This window comes from Microtus oregoni, unplaced genomic scaffold, assembly GCF_018167655.1.
Source record: "Microtus oregoni isolate MIOR12 unplaced genomic scaffold, Mior012 000040F_ref0000088, whole genome shotgun sequence".
Lineage (NCBI taxonomy): Eukaryota > Metazoa > Chordata > Mammalia > Rodentia > Cricetidae > Microtus > Microtus oregoni.
Genome location: NW_024543207.1, coordinates 21,308,607 through 21,321,158, shown reverse-complemented (window position 1 = coordinate 21,321,158; position 12,552 = coordinate 21,308,607).

Below are 12,552 nucleotides of genomic sequence, written 5' to 3'. Positions count from 1 at the left end.
ACCTGTACACACTGTGTTTGATTATTATCTTAGAGAGGGCGGAGCTCCTCAGAGGGAGCTATTCATAGATGTACATACGTTTGTCTGCTGGGAGTGGCTCTCAGACCCCTGTACCTAATCTGACCATGTAGTGGTTTGATCGAGAACGGCAGCATAGGCTCGTGTGTTTGATCCCTCATAAGTGGGAAAGATTGTTTGGGAAGGACTGGGGGTATAGCCTTGTTGGGGAAGGTGTGTCGCTGAGCATGGGCGGTGAGGCTTCAAAAGACTCATACCACCCATAGGATCTCTTTCTCTGCCTCTAGTGTCAAGCTATCAGCTCCTAGCCATTCCTGCTACCGTACCTTTGTTTCACCAGTATGGATGCTAACCTTCAGAAACATTAAGTCCCAAATTAAATGTTTTCTTTATAAGCTGCCTAGGTATTTTACCCACAGCAAGAAGAAAGTAACTAAGATCCAGTATCAAGCACTGAAATAATGCAACAGTGGTCAGGCAGTTCTGTGGCTGACAAGGCTGTCAGCATCTCTGTGTCTGGCCAGAATCAACCTCAAGGTGAATTTCATCACTGCTTGATTCTGCATCTTTCATCCCAGAGCCTCTGCTAGTACTCAGGGGTTAAAACACTGATGAGTCCTGAGAGACTTGGTTGCTTTGTTTCTCCACAACTTAGCATTCATTTAGAAATCTATCTATCTATCTATCTATCTATCTATCTATCTATCTATCTATCACCTATCCATCTGTCTTATCTCTCTTTATGTCACCTGTATATTTTTCTATGCTTGTCTATTATTCTTGCTCACTCCATCTAATGCTAATTCTAATCCATTTATAATCTTTCTCACTGATTCATGCATTATTCTTTCAATACATAAATAATTCTGTTTTCTAGAGAGCTGACTGTGGGGCTATTACCTCCACTGTGGGACCTTTTACTGACTTCTTGATTCTGAGTAGGCTCAACAGGCCCTGAAGTCCACATCAGCCAGGTCTGGAACCCAGGAACCATAAGGAATGGTCTGGAGCCCTGGATTCCAAATGGGTCTGCATGGTGTCAGTCTTCTCTATGTCTCTCATCAGGAGAGGGAGGTGACTTTCTGTGTCTGAGAGGAATACAAGTGAGGTCTTGTCCGTTTGGCCACTTGTCCCCTAAACATGTATCCATGGAAACTGAACGCCTTAACTATTTTCCATGGTGACTGCAGAGGAGACACAGTGAGCACTCTAAGAAGTCCCTATAGGGCCAGACTTCTTTTTCTTCTCTTAGTGTATGCATCTCAAAGCCCGGACAATGAAGGTCTGAGCTCTGTATAAAGGCAAGCTCTGTTGTGGCCTTAGCATCCTTTGTGGTTCTCCAGCATCAGCATCCTTTCCATCCTCTGGTCCCCCATTAGATTCTAGCCTTTCTCCCCTTTCCCCATGAGGCTTGACCCTCCCATTTTTCTTGCTACACTTCACCTACAGTTTAAGACTGCTTCCTGCTCTGGGTTTGGAGTGCAAAGCATTAAGTGTGGAGACTGATGGATTTAGGGAGCCCCACGAGGTTCCTGGACAGTAACCACCTGCTGTGCCAACTTCATAGTGCTAGCTTCCTGTAGCTCAATTAATAAAAATCCAGAGACAGAAGTAGGGGTTCAACCTGAAGGTCAGAAAAGCAAAATAGTCAGCCACTGGCTCTTACCTCTACCTCAGCCTAAAAGGGCGATCCTACCTCCAGGAATCTCAGAATGAGACTGTGTGTGAGAGCTGTCTCCTCCTGCCTTGTATTCCTCCTAGTGCTGGGCTTGAAGGTGTGCACCACTACCACCTGGTTTCTATGGCAAACTAGTGTGGCTATTGGGATTAAAGGTGTGTGTCACCACTGCCTGATCTGTAAGGCTGATCAGTGCAGCTGTTTTACTCTCTGAACTTCAGGCAAGCTTTATTTATTAAAGTACAAATGAAACGTCACTGCAGATTCTACCCCCTTTACAAGTGACAGGGAGATCTCTGTGATGACACTTCTTCTTTCCTGTCTCCACCAGCATTCTGGGCCAGCTCAGCCTCCTTGTGATCTGAAGTGCTTCCTCCTCTTGACTTTGCTAACTTCTCTGGGTCACCCCACTTACTGCGATTGTGCATATGTGTGCAGGCACAGAGGAAGTTCTGTCACACGCATGACGTTTTGCTGTGACAATGTCACCTTCTTTACAGACAGGAGCAAAGTCTGGCTCTGACCCCTGCTTCTGGCAGCCAATACGTCCCATAGGCTGTATCAGTCTGGCCTCAGCACCCAGAACTCGAAGAGGAAGTGCCCTGGGTTCCCTGAAGATTTAAACTAAGTTTCAGAGGAGCTCAGATTATGTAAAGCTAAATGTCTTTTGTCAGCCTAATTTGAAATGATCTGCTTAGCTCACTGTGTGCTTGCTCTTTTCACCCTACTACAGAGTTTAGGACATAAAACAGAAGCCACACACCCCACTGTCAGCCTTCAATATTTTCTCAGAAAACAAAGGAACGTGGATAAGGCACCCTCTGCTTCTCCCTCTTGAAGTATCAGCATGTACAAAAGTTTTTATTTTTATTATGCTGAGTTATAGAAGACCATTTTCATGCAACTCTATCCTGGACCTTGGGTCTATCTTACTCACCCTCCTCCTCCTCTGCCCTTACCACCTATTAGTCTCCTAGTCAGCCATACTTTTACGCTATCATAAATCATGTTATCATATAAATATATGATTTTATGTATGTCTATAAAATCTAGTTCCCGTGGATGAGAACCAAACATTTGCCTCTCTGAGACTGGCTTTTAGTTAACTTCATAAGCTTGCCTCCTATCTCATACATCTTCCTTCAGACAGAGCTTTGTTCTCTGTTAAGGCTGGAGAGAAACTTACCGTGCATGTAAGCCACACATTCTCCATCTGTTCCCCTGACACCTGGTTCCCCATACACCGCAGCTTACGTGTGGTGTATGGAGCTACTTTGAACACTGGTGTGTGGTGTCTCTGCGACAGGCACTTTGGTGAATACCCATGGATGCTGTCTCTGGGGCAGCTGTGGGTAGAGGTTGACTTTGGGAGGAATCTCCACGTTGGCTAGACTCACTGGTATTCCTACCAGCAGCGTATACAGGGTTCCCTCTGGCTCACGTTCTCCTCAGCACCATTGTTCCTGTATTTCTGATCAGGACAAGATTAAGTCTCAATGTTGTTTTCACTTCCATGTCTCTGATGGCTGGTGAGGTTGGACATCTTTTCAACATGTTTATCGGCCTTTTGTCTTCCATCTTTAAGAAGTGTCTGCTCATTTCCTTGGACCACTTATTTTTTTTTTAATTTATTTTTCCTTGGGAAAAAAAAATTTCTGCCTCCTCCCATCCTCCCATTTCCCTCCCCTTCCTCCCACTCCACTCTCCCTCCCCCCACTCCTTTCCCCCTCCCTCTCCAGATCGAAGAGCAGTCAGGTGGAAAGTCCAAGGTCCTCCCCCATCCATCTAGGTCTAGGAAGGTGAGCATCCAAACTGGCTAGGCTCCCACAAAGCAAGAACATGAAGTAGGATCAAACCCCAGTGCCATTGTCTTTGGCTTCTCATCAGCCCTCATTGTTCAGAGAGTCTGGTTTTATCCCATGCTTTTTCAGTTCCAGTCCCGCTGGCCTTAGTGAGCTCCCAATAGATCAGTCCCTCTGTCTCAGTGGGTGGGTGCACCCCTCACGGTCCTGACTTCCTTGCTCATGTTCTCCCTCCGTCTGCTCCTCATTGGGACCTTGGGAGCTTATTCTGGGGCTCCAATATGGGTCCCTGTCTCTATCTCCATCCATTGCCCCATGAAGGTTCTATGGTGATATGCAAGATATTCATCAGTGTGGTTATAGAATAGGGCCATTTCAGGTTCCTTACTTGGACCACTTATTGATTAAGGTGTAGAGAAAACACTTCAAGATATTGGGACAGGCCAGCACTTTCTGAATAGGGACTCCAGTTGCTGCAAAAATACCATCAACATCTGCTAAATCAGGTTTCCCAAGCTCAAATGCTTCTGTACAGAAAAGAAGACAATAAGGAGAAAGCTGTTGCTAAAAGCTGTTGCTAAATTAACATCTAAAGGGGAACCTGACTTTAAAAATTATAATAAAATTAATTAAATAAAATAAATTTTAAAAATGAAAGAAAAGAAAAAGCAAACAAGGGTTAGCTGGGAAAGTTCGAGATGAGTCCCTACTGAAGTTTTTTACTTGCTGCACACTTTGCTACCAAGACAAGTTCTCTCACTGGCCTAGAACTTACCGAGGTGACTAGTTTGGCTGTCCATTGATCCTCAAAGATCCACCTGCCTCTTTCCCATCAGAGCCGGGCTTGCAAGCACATGCCAGCATGCCCAGATATTTTGTAGGGACCCTGGGCCTAGAGCTCAGGTCCTCATGATTGCACGGCAAGGCCCTTACCAACTGAGTTAGCACCCAGTTCTTCCATCTGTTTGTTGTCCAGTTCCTAAACTGGCTATTAAGGACTGAGTTGCTCTTGTGATCTCACTGAGTTCCCAGTGGATGTCGCTGATCTGGGAAGAAAGCTTCAGCACTGGGGCCAAATACACAGATTTGATATAGAAAGCTATGGCCTGAAAAGGACTGAGAAGCTACCCTAAGCATCTCACAGATCCGAATGCTTCTCACATGCTGGCATGTTGTAAGAGGGCTGCTTATTTGTTTCCCAAGTGCCTGGCAGCTTAGACCCGAAATAATCACACATAAACTATATTGTTTAAAACTAGCTCTCACTTCTTATTGGCTAGCTCTTACAACTTAATTTAACCCATTTCCATGATTCTGTGTGTCTCCAGGAGGCTGTGACTTAGTGGGTAAAGTTCCAGCGTCTGTCTCCAGTGGGACTACATGGCTCCTCCCTGATTCTGCCTCATTTCTACCAGCATTCAGTTAAGTTTTCCCCTGCCTACCTAAGTTCTGTCCTATCAGGCTGAGCCAGTTTTCTTTACTAACAGTGTGCAAAGGGGACTTCCACATCACCAGCACACTTTGAAGTTGGTCAGCCCTGGACCTTTAGAGAGTACAGAGTCCGGAGGAGAGGCACTAAAATGGAGGCCCACGGTAGGCCTGGAATGACCCCTGTACAAAGGGCAATCAGAGGTGTCTGTCTTTGGCCAGTTGTGCCTTCTGGGATTTTCTAGATGAATCTGAAGTGAGCTTGTTAATTAACTTGCCCTAGGCATCTGTAACACCCACGATGTACCAAAGGGCTCAAGCCAGCAGCCACTGGAAATGGATGGAAAGAGGGGGAAAAGTCAGTAAATTCAGGAGACTTGAGACCCCTCATCGTGTGCTTATCACTTGCACCTCACTCTTGGGAGGTTCCTGAGTAGGTGTGAGTGATTCCTCTAACTGTTACAGTCTAAACCAGAAAATGGAAGAAGTCCTGTATCCATGGGCTCATTGACAACGCTTCATTTTAATGTTTAACTCGATTACTTGTATCCAGAGATCTGTATATGGGCATCTCCAGGGCGGGGGGAACAAAAGCTATGCCCCTCATTCACTGATGATGTTCCTCCCACGTCTAGGTAATTAACCTAGAAGCTAATGGAAGACTTAGTTTCGTTTCACTTTGGTCTTTTCCTTGTTTTAGCAGAACTAGCGATTTCATGTGCAGGACAGCTACACTTCAGTGACATTTATTGGGCGTGATTCAAGTCACATAAAACACTGTTCTTGTGAGAGGAGATCAGTGATGGTTCAGCATTTGGAAAGTTGTATGTCTATCACCACCCTCTAATTTGAGAACACCTCTTTTCCTCCCTGCCGTGGTTTGAATGATGGTTATTCCCCCCCCCCCCATAGAATTGGGCATTTGATTCCTTGGTCCCCAGCTGGCAACTGTTAGGGGAGCTTTAGGAAGTGCCGCCTTGCTGGATAAAGTATATTATTGGGGTGGGCTTTGAGGGAAAAGCCTAAGGCACATCAAGTTCTCTCTCTATGCTTTGTGGTCATGGTTGAAGATGTGAGCTCTCACATCCCTGTTCTAGCTGCTGTGCCTCTCTGTCTCAGCCCACTGACCTTGCCATATTTCAGCATCATGATGGGTTAAATACCTATGGAATTCTGAGTTCAAATAAACTCTTCCTTCTCTAAGTTGCCTTGCTGTTGCAGGATCTTTGACAGCACTGTTAACCCCGAGATTGTATTATTTAGTGGAAAAACCTGTTTCTAGTTGTGGTGTGGCTCAGCCCTAGAAGACACCTTTAATCCAAGAGTTTTCTGCTTGAATTTCATAAACAGGATTAAATAATGTTAACTGTAGGTTGAGAAGCAGAGTAAGCAACCAGTTGACAGGAATCCTGTGTGCAAGAGGATTATCAAAAAAACCATAGAGACTAAGACAGATGCACAATGAGTGGAAGAGAGGGACATGAGTTGGAGGAATTTTGGGGTTGAGATAGGGTAAGGGAAGGAGGCTTCTGGGACATCTGCAGAGGAGGGAGATCATCTGGGTGCTCCCTCTACCTCTGTGAGCTAGCAGGCTTTACTCCAGTGTCTGGCTCCCAAGTTTTTATTTGTAAAATCAAATGTTTGAGATTTTGCTAAAACATAACACCTTGCTCATGGTGTTTTTATTACAGCAGCAGACAAGCAGCTAATGCCCTCACTAATAAACTCTCTGTCCTTCTTGACTGTCTCTTCGGCACCAGCACCTGATAATCTATTTTCCAATTGAATGTGGTATCTTTAAAGGGCAGCAGAAAGGGGGTGAACATGGGAAATGAGCATCAAAGTACAAAATAAGCCAACCAAAAGGTGTGGTTCAAATGTGATTGCCATTCTATGGGTCAGCTCATCACCACAACAAAGGACCCCTGAGCAGCCTGCTTCACTGTGGCCTTATCTCCTATGGTTCTGGTGCTCTTATGGCCATGGTCGAGATGGCAAACGGGATTCTGTTCTGACTCTTTCTGTCTTACAGACAGCCGCCTTCACATTGTATCCTCCTATTGGTGGGTAAGGGAACAGAGACAATCACACACAAAGAGATAAAGACAGATGAGAAGACGCAGAGAAAAACAAAGACCCAAAGACAGATCCTACTGAGAACCCCTTCCCACAAGGATGGTAAGACTGCCACAGCATCCTATCTGCTTGACTTCTTAGCCTAGTTACCACCCCAAGGCTCTGCTGTGGCTTAACTGTCACCTGCCAAGGTCATAACGATATTTAGCTGATACTGTGGCAGAGGCAGAGTGGCATCTCTAGCCAGGCTGCTGTGCCTGAGCTCAATGCCTATTAGGATGGATATTATAGGTGAAAGAAAATGCTAACGAGATGCTTTGTCCGCTGTCATTCCATGGGAAAATTTTATTATTATTTATTAAATATAATTTATATAAATTGTATTTTATTTTTATAAACTGTTATGTATTATAATTTATATAAATTATAATTTAATATTTACATCATAATATGATTTATATAAATTATAATCTACATGTTATATTATAATTTATATAAATATTATAATTTATATTTATAGAATTTAAAATAGTAATAATTTGTATAATATAAATATAAATTATTGTTTATTGTTTACTTAAACATGAATAAAGTATCACTACAGAAGAAAGGTGTCATTGTAAGCTTTTCCTTGAATCTATCAGTTGTTTCCTGAGATAGACACCAGTGTGGCTGTTGAGTCTGTTTCCTCTTCTTGTCAGAGCATGCGGGGACTACGTAAAGGCACTCTTTCCCATCAGGAGGAAGCAGGGGACCCATGTAGAGGAGCCTTTTCCCAAGAAGGTCAAACTTGGTCTCTTCCATGGTCTAAGACGTGACTCCATGTAAAGCCTCCTCCAAGGGCTTCCTTGAGCCGAGGTGAATCCTCCAATTGCCCATTGTAGATTGGCTGTGCAGCTATAAAGAAGAATCAAAATGCCACGTTCTAATTAAAACTCATGAAGGAGAAATTAAATCTTGCCTTTTAATGGTGTCATTTATTGTCATGTATACCAGAGGGGGAGTGCTGTATTAATGAAAGGCATGAAGGAAATTCCACATTTAGTGAAGGGTTTCTTGGCTCATCCCGTCACTGTATTTGTGCTAGGCCTGAATGGTGCAGGTCTCATTTTATTCTGAATTATCCACCAGTGATTTCTATTAAGGCAGGGAATAAGTGGTCTAGAATCTATTCTTTAGATTTGTAGAAATTTTTCTAAAAATTCAAAAACATTCACCTAAAAGTGCGTTTCTTCAAAAGGTTCGTGAGGGAGAATGGTGGCAAGGAGAACCCCAAGTGAGGCCTTCTTCTCTCCTGAGCCCCCAGTCTGAGTATAAATCATGAGGGTGCTTCAAGTCTCCCAGCACCCTGGGGGAAGCATCTATGTGGATTCACATGGAATTAAGTTAATTGGGTTCACTGTAAGGTTGTCCTCTCTCCGGTCTTCCTCGGTGCTCCTGGTCACCAGACTCGCCGCCATCGTGTTAGCCCAGACTTCAATTAGCTCTGGCATCCTCTTCATAATGATAAACACGGAGATGATGGATGGAAATGCAAATGCCAGTGAAGTGGCTCAGCCATCAGCGGGAGCATCGTTAATACCCTTCCCACTGGTGAATCGATCACTGTCGCTCCCGGGTGCTGCGATCCGCGGGGCTCATGGCTGTGGGCCAGAACGCCTTCCAGAGCGCACGCAGGCCGGGCTTGATGGAACCTTCCTTCCCATACGCTTTGACTCATCTTTTGCTGAATATTTGCTTGGCAGCCGGGGTTCCAATATATTTCCAGCTGAGACGATAACTAATTTGGGTCAATAAAGCAAATAGCTAATTTATGGCAAAATAAACACAATAAGAAGCTCTTCTCTGAGCAGTGACATCTGCAAGAAGGTTGACATATAGGTTCTGATGGGCCCTGGTCATCGGTGAGCTTTCCGCTGCACATGGGCAACATCTGATCTTGCGGAAAACGGAGAGTTGCTGCTCAAGATGAGTAGACACAAAAGCTGCTCCAGTCACAGCACAGTGGTCTCTATCCATGTGGTTTTGTGCGACTGAGATTCCTCTTTTCAACCGGGAGCCCAGATTGGTGCCCCAAGCCTCCCTGTGAGTCCAGTCTAGGCTCTGGCGATGCTTTAGAGGGGATGTTTTGCATTGGTCTTTAGTTGCCATAAAGTCCCAGCACCAAGTGTGTGTTCACCTGAGCAGAGGCACAGATAGGGACCACCCTTTATTGCCACATCTCTGCAGCCACATGTGATTTTTCTCCTTTGCTCCACACCACTGTCTGTTCCATACTGACAGTCAACTGAGAGATCATGTGACATCCTTCAAAGAATGCTGGAGTCCTCAGGTGAACATCCTGACCCCTTCAGGTGGAGTGGAGCACAGTCTGGCTGCCATGCCAAGACGTTCCCTGTCCTTGCCAGAGGAGAGCTGAGTCTCAGTGATGAGACACACTGTTGCTATTCAGACCTGGAGAGGCTTTCTTAAGGATACTTACTTTATAAGTGCAGTCTAGCCCACTTGGGACAGACCTCTCTCTGCCTCCATTATGTAGTTCAGTGAGTGCAAAGAGAGATTCCCAACATTTTTTCCCTGCTCTTCTGCCTTGTGGGTGGGCACAGGTCCCACTCCAGAGATAGCCGCTATCACCTGGATACTATTGCATTGAAGCTAGAGGCTTTATATAGAGGCCATGTTTATATTATTTATCCCACCCATCCCTTGCGTGTGGCATGCCCATCCTTTCTGTATGTTCCAAGCATGGCATACACTGTCTCTGCTGTCTACATCCTCAGCCTCCCACATGGACATTATCCTTAGGGCCTTGCTCCATCTCTTGGTCTCACCTCTGCCCTAGTCCACCCTTAACACAACAGCCAGGGGCATCTTGGAAACCTTCACATGGCCATGGGATTCTCATGCCTAAGGTACTCAAAGACTTCCTTCCCTGGGAACATCTGAAGGTCTGAACTCCAGAACTAGGCACCCCATTTCAACCCCACAATCCTGGTAGCTCAGCGTGAATGGCGTCACCACATCCCACAAGTGGCTCTTCAGCTAGCTGGTAGCTCCTCTTCCAGCCTCTGGGAAAACAGTTTATGTGAGGTAGGGATCAAACCTTAAGGGGGATCTTGACTCTGCCTTTAGCCCTGTGCCATAAGAAGCTCGACATCAAGCAGCCTTGATGCTTCCAGACTACTGAACCACCGTCTATAATCATCTTCTGCCATGGAAGTCCGCCATCTTGGAGAGCTGGCTGGCTGAGCCTGAGTGACTCCATTCTAGCAACAGCTGATGTGATAGACGAATAGGTCCCATTTCCAACTACTCATCAGAACCAGAGCACATCTGGAATGCTGGAAGCTAAAGCTGGCTCCCTTAAGCCACTATGTTTTGTGGAGAAGCAGGTAGGATAAAAAAACCAATATTGTCATGTTGGTCAGTGGGGCTAGCTCACTGCCTCACTTTTCCTCTTCCTTCTCTCTCTCTGAACAGGACTGAACTTCCACTGAAAATGGTAGGTAACTTCTGTTTTCTACATGGCTGCAAAAGCCCAGTGCCTAGCAGAATCTCAGTAAACCTCGGTGGAATAAAAGGGTGGGGATAAATTTTAATCTCTGGTCTCTGATGACATTGCCTCCTCTCCTAGCGAGCTGATAGCTCTCAAAAGTCGGTGATGCTTTGGAAGCCCAGAGGGTTAGTGTAGGGTTTTGCTATGGAGAACCTTGTTGAAGACACCCATCCCAGATCCTCCAACCCAAGTATAGGCATGGCTGGGCCTGGCCAGAGTTAGTCCAGTCTGCTGCGGGTGAGTTTTAATTTCATTCTAAAAGTTTATATTGGAGACCAATTAAACTTTGCAAAAAAGAGCTTGAGTGGTAAAGAAACACAATTAAATTTCAAGTTCCATTTTAAGATGTTAATATAAATTTTTTATCAGGTTAGTAATTTATAGTCAGACCAACGGAAAGGGGCATTGAAGATAAACAATTCTCCTCTCTCTTAAGCTGTTCGCTATAGCTGGAAGGGATCTTGAAAATGTGTTTTCTTAATTAAAATTATCACCTTGAATTTACATCTTATGGCAGCATTTCTTTCTTAATGAGAAATCATAAAAGCATCTTTATTTAAGGGAAAGTAATTTCTCTCTAAAATAAATAAAGGGAAATTAATTTCCATCCGACTATAGGTTAAATATTTTATTTGGTTAGTATAATGACAACAAAAATAAATAAATAAATAAATAAAGGGCGAGAAAATGTTTGGTTACTGAGGTACCTATTAAGGGTTTGGCGCTCCTTCTAGAGTGCTAGCCAATTTCAATAGCATCAGGAGTATGAGGAAATAAATTAGACATTTTAATTGTGAGATTATAACATACTGATGGAAGAGTTGGGAGGGAGCCAGAACAAATTTTAATGACAAAACAATAATCTAGGCAAAGTTGAAAACATTAGACTCTGTGAGCTCCGAGAAGAAATGAGCGACATCAGCTCTTGCCAAGCTCGCGAGGCTAAGCAGAGGATACAAATGGCTGACAAAGTTTTCCAGACAGTGACGGCTTGTGTAAACAGTGAATCAAAAGTGTAATTGGGGGAATTTTCAGCTAACGTTAATAATTGATCATTTAGGGATGGGAACTGCTGGGAAATTAGATCTCTAAAAAATTTCAACTTTTTTTTTAAGGTGTCATAGTGCCCAGCCATCTGCGACCATCATTGAAGAAGAAGATTGTTTAAAGATCTTAGTTGGGAAACAGGATCATGGGTGAATCAACCCTGGATGAGAGAAGGGCTTGTCAGATTCCTAACAATAGGACTATTCTCACTGTAACTGGCAACTTGGCAGAGCGGCAAGCCCACGGGAGATGTTTGTTCTGCTCAAATCTGATTAGCTGTGATTGCCACCTTCCTGAGACACGGGGCCACAAGGCTCCAGACAGCTATGAGCAGCAGAGGGCAGCTGCTCTGCCTGGCTCTTGCTGCCCAGCTGGATCTCTGTAGAAAGCCCTATTTGAAGTCTGACCCAGGGCAGCATGGCGTAGAACATAGACTATGAATAAATAGCCTCGACTAAGTGATTTAGGGCAAAGATTTTAAGCCACGGGTCACGATTCCATATGGGGGTCTTGTAACCGAATGTCAGGGTAGAGTGTGAAAAATCTGGCAACAGTGAAAAGCTTCTGGATGTTCAGTGACCAAAAATTAATTCGAAATCAAACTCGCGATGAATCCAAGGTGTTCCTGGCAGCGTCCCCCACATTACATGATGTAACTACGAAAGCCCTGGTTCTGAGCACATGGCAGGAACACTTTGCACTGCTCACACTTAACCACACAGGGCCCGGGGCGTTGCAACCTGTGACATTTGCACCGAACGCACATTTTCCAGCTTTTACAAAATAATGGTGGTTTCTCTGTGGAAATCAAAGACCTCTGCTAGGTCCCTGCCACCGTGCCTTAGCGTGAAGCATCAAGTCAGCTGGGTGGCCATGTGTGGCTCGAAGGAAGCCTCTGGAACCATGTCAACACCACCCAAGTGAATTAGTGTGTGTAGGATTGTGTT